At 51.3% G+C, this 5,000-nt stretch overlaps 1 non-coding gene across 1 annotated transcript in view; it reads right to left on the bottom strand.

Moving 5' to 3' along the window:
- The window catches only part of LOC124590349, a 1,910-nt gene extending 1,776 nt beyond the window's left edge, over positions 1-134 (bottom strand). The window contains exon 1 of the ribosomal RNA XR_006976557.1: positions 1-134. This exon is cut by the window's left edge and continues 1,776 nt beyond it. This is a non-coding gene — a ribosomal RNA (small subunit ribosomal RNA).
- Between the last annotated feature and the right edge of the window lie 4,866 nt (positions 135-5,000).

Consider the following 5,000-nt stretch of genomic DNA (forward strand, 5'->3'; position numbering starts at 1 on the left):
CGTGGGTACGATCTAAGGAACCATAACTGATTTAATGAGCCATTCGCGGTTTCACCTTAATGCGGCTTGTACTGAGACATGCATGGCTTAATCTTTGAGACAAGCATATGACTACTGGCAGGATCAACCAGGGAGCTGCGTCAACTAGAGCTGAGCAGCCGGCCGCCCGGGAGTGTGTCCCGGGGGCCCGCGCGAACACGCAAGCGTCCGCTCAATTATTCTGCAAACAGGAGGAGGCTGAGCTCCCCTGCACCATACACCTCGAAACCCTCTCAGGTCCCGGCGGCGCGCAGCGCCGTCCTAAGTACTTGGTCGGGTTCGAGAGAGGCGCAATCGCCCGGAGTTTGGCGAGTAGACGCTTTAGGTGCGACCACCCGTGCTCCCAACTGAGCTTGCCGCTGCCGACAGAGGCCCGGGAGCGTGCTGTCGTGGCATTGCCGGCGGGAGACAACACGCGCCACCTACGGTGACCGGCAGCTCCAACGCCAGCGCCACAGAAGGACAAAAGCCCCACTTGGGTGCCGAAGCGAACTCTCCCAGCACAGCGCACGCGCCAACACGTCCGCACAGCTGCGATACAAACCACCTGCGAGAACCGCAGAGGCGACCGAGCAGCAGACGGCGTCGCGGCGCCGAGCGCCGGGCGGCGGCGCATCCTCAGCGCACACAGTCCTCAATCGGACCAGCACACTGCAGATGTCCACCGCGCTTCGCACCGGGCCCGCGAGGACCTACTTTGGCCGCACGGCGCCGCGTGCAGGGTGCGCCGGCGCGCAGCTGCGCCGCCTGCCGCCTCCGTCGGCCGGCGCGCCTGCCACTGGCCGCCCCCACCAGCCGGCTGTAGCGCGTGCGCCCACGCACCGCACGGCCAACACGCCGGGAGGCCCCCCCTCACCGGCCGGGGACGGTCCCACCCAGCCACCGCCGCGTATCGCTTCACACCCACATGCCATTCACGTTCGTGGGCATGGTGGGTATCGCTGCAACAACCGGTTGGTAGCTCAACCGATCGTCGCCATCACTGATTCACCCCTAGCGAGAACAACCGCACCACAACGGTTTACCAGTTGTTCATTTGCGTAACGTCACCAGCAAACGTAGGCGTCCATCGCCATTTGCAAATTCAACGATTGTTGCATGCCTGTGTCAGGTGTCACGACACACTGTCTGCCCACATACACGCAACAACATGTCCACGCTTAGCGAACACGTGGAAGGTGGCCCCCGTACGTATGCGATGTCCATTGCGCGAACGACTGTCAACCGGCCTCTGTCGCATGTCGCAGATGTGGAACGCAGTGCACCGTGCTATCACGGTGTGTGAGAAGAGACGACTACGTCTGACAACACGCGCCACTACATCAACAGACGGCTCATGCTGATCGCCATCCAGGGCATACCACACTGCAATCCAGCTCTTATAGGGAGACGACACGTAGCTGAGTGCACAACATTTGGACCGCATGGTTCGCCGTTGTTGGCGCAGTCGTTGTACGGTCACATGTACCACGATGTATCATTCAGTACATGAGGACCAATGTGCAGTACAGTGTGTGATTTGGACGTACAACATCAGCGGACAGTTGACACAGGCCGTACCACAGCGTAGGCTAAGTGCTTCGCCATGCGAATGCCAATGAACAACTGCAAATGCCAATGAACAACTGCAAAGGGCATTGAGCATGTACGTCCTGCTGCCATCCACATTACAGTGTATAGCTGCAAGGTGTTTAACATGAAGCGATACACTGGGGACCGGGCAGTGCGAGTAGCAAACTATATTGCGGGGGTTGCAGTTAGGCAACACTACACTAATTTAACGCGTCGTATGACAATTACAGAGCAGGTTAAGGCCCAACGTGTGTTGGGTTAAGGCCCAACGTGTGTTGGGTTAAGGCCCAACGTGTGTTGGGTTAAGGCCCAACGTGTGTTGGGTTAAGGCCCAACGTGTGTTGGGTTAAGGCCCAACGTGTGTTGGGTTAAGGCCCAACGTGTGTTGGGTTAAGGCCCAACGTGTGTTGGGTTAAGGCCCAACGTGTGTTGGGTTACGTTAAGGGGCAATGTGGGTTACGTTAAGGGGCAATGTGGGTTACGTTAAGGGGCAATGTGGGTTACGTTACGGCGCAATATAGGTTACGTTACGGCGCAATATAGGTTACGTTAAGGGGCAATGTGGGTTACGTTACGGCGCAATATAGGTTACGTTACGGCGCAATATAGGTTACGTTAAGGCGCAATATCGGTTACGTTAAGGCGCAATACAGGTTACGTTAAGGCGCAATACAGGTTACGTTAAGGCGCAATACAGGTTACGTTTAAGGCGCAATACAGGTTACGTTAAGGCGCAATACAGGTTACGTTAAGGCGCAATACAGGTTACGTTAAGGCGCAATACAGGTTACGTTAAGGCGCAATACAGGTTACGTTAAGGCGCAATGCAGGTTACGTTAAGGCGCAATGCAGGTTACGTTAAGGCGCAATACAGGTTACGTTAAGGCGCAATGCAGGTTACGTTAAGGCGCAATGCAGGTTACGTTAAGGCGCAATACAGGTTACGTTAAGGCGCAATACAGGTTACGTTAAGGCGCAATACAGGTTACGTTAAGGCGCAATACAGGTTACGTTAAGGCGCAATACAGGTTACGTTAAGGCGCAATACAGGTTACGTTAAGGCGCAATACAGGTTACGTTAAGGCGCAATACAGGTTACGTTAAGGCGCAATACAGGTTACGTTAAGGCGCAATACAGGTTACGTTAAGGCGCAATACAGGTTACGTTAAGGCGCAATACAGGTTACGTTAAGGCGCAATACAGGTTACGTTAAGGCGCAATACAGGTTACGTTAAGGCGCAATACAGGTTACGTTAAGGCGCAATACAGGTTACGTTAAGGCGCAATACAGGTTACGTTAAGGCGCAATACAGGTTACGTTAAGGCGCAATACAGGTTACGTTAAGGGCGCAATACAGGTTAGGTTAAGGCGCAATACAGGTTAGGTTAAGGTACGACATAGGTTAGGTTAAGCGTACGACATAGGTTAGGTTAAGGTACGACATAGGTTAGGTTAAGGTACGACATAGGTTAGGTTAAGGTACGACATAGGTTAGGTTAAGGTACGACATAGGTTAGGTTAAGGTACGACATAGGTTAGGTTAAGGTACGGACATAGGTTAGGTTAAGGTACGACATAGGTTAGGTTAAGGTACGACATAGGTTAGGTTAAGGTACGACATAGGTTAGGTTAAGGTACGACATAGGTTTAGGTTAAGGTACGACATAGGTTAGGGTTAAGGTACGACATAGGTTAGGTTAAGGTACGACATAGGTTAGGTTAAGGTACGACATAGGTTAGGTTAAGGTACGACATAGGTTAGGTTAAGGTACGACATAGGTTAGGTTAAGGTACGACATAGGTTAGGTTAAGGTACGACATAGGTTAGGTTAAGGTACGACATAGGTTAGGTTAAGGTACGACATAGGTTAGGTTAAGGTACGACATAGGTTAGGTTAAGGTACGACATAGGTTAAGGTTAAGGTACGACATAGGTTAGGTTAAGGTACGACATAGGTTAGGGTTAAGGTACGACATAGGTTAGGTTAAGGTACGACATAGGTTAGGTTAAGGTACGACATAGGTTAGGTTAAGGTACGACATAGGTTAGGTTAAGGTACGACATAGGTTAGGTTAAGGTACGACATAGGTTAGGTTAAGGTACGACATAGGTTAGGTTAAGGTACGACATAGGTTAGGTTAAAGGTACGACATAGGTTAGGTTAAGGTACGACATAGGGTAGGTTAAGGTACGACATAGGTTAGGTTAAGGTACGACATAGGTTAGGAGTTACGGTACGACATAGGTTAGGTTACGGTACGACATAGGTTAGGTTTACGGTACGACATAGGTTAGGTTACGGTACGACATAGGTTAGGTTACGGTACGACATAGGTTAGGTTACGGTACGACATAGGTTAGGTTACGGTACGACATAGGTTAGGTTACGGTACGACATAGGTTAGGTTACGGTACGACATAGGTTAGGTTACGGTACGACATAGGTTAGGTTACGGTACGACATAGGTTAGGTTACGGTACGATATAGGTTAGGTTACGGTACGATATAGGTTAGGTTAAGGTACACATTGTTGTAAAGGAAAGGTTTAATGGGGGGCGGGGCGGGGCTGGCCGGTTTGTTGATTGTGATTATAGTAAGTGGATGCCTGCGGCATCATCTGATTTGCCACGTCAGGATGCACCTTTGGCTCATGACAGGCGGCCGCTCTCATTCCATGCTTGTGGCAGACCTGTGTCTTTCATTCCTGCCATTGTTTGTGTGCTGTGAGAGGAGGCAGTATTGTGATGTTGGGTGCACCCCTGTGTAGGACATGTGTGGGTGTTGGTGGCTTGGCTGAGCAATGGTGGTTGTCGGGTGGGTGGGATATTCTGTTTTCTGAGTGGACCTCCCAGTCTGGTTATGACAGTGTGGATTGTCTAATGTGGCGGAGAGGATGCACTGGGTGTTGTTCCATGCTGGTGCTTACATATTGTCTGTGTGCTGTGTTACAGGCAGGAGAGTAGTGCGTGATAAGGTGTGTGTGGCTGACGTGTGGTTGTGATTGTGAGCAGAGTCTTTCAGCATGTATACGGACAGTTGTATACATTATCTGTATTCTGATGGCTCTATCTATTACTAATCAGCGCCGTGTATACGTTTAATCCGGTTCCAGTCGAAACTGTTGTATCTCTGTACATTAGTGACACGGCGAGCCCGCTATGTAGTTACTCGTCTCGGCAGCTTCCACCGGTGTATGGCAAATGATTATAAGGAATCAGTCTAGTCGTCAATACCGATGGTGTGACGTCACATGTCTGGGGTGGGGGACGCTGCGCCCTTCCGTGGTGGTCATGGCCTAGAAAGACTCTTCCCACGCAGGGGGGCGTGGACTGTCATTGACTCTTCCAGGTAATATACTTTGCCGTACGTTCTTGCGACTGCGAGT

This window comes from Schistocerca americana, unplaced genomic scaffold (assembly GCF_021461395.2).
Source record: "Schistocerca americana isolate TAMUIC-IGC-003095 unplaced genomic scaffold, iqSchAmer2.1 HiC_scaffold_758, whole genome shotgun sequence".
Lineage (NCBI taxonomy): Eukaryota > Metazoa > Arthropoda > Insecta > Orthoptera > Acrididae > Schistocerca > Schistocerca americana.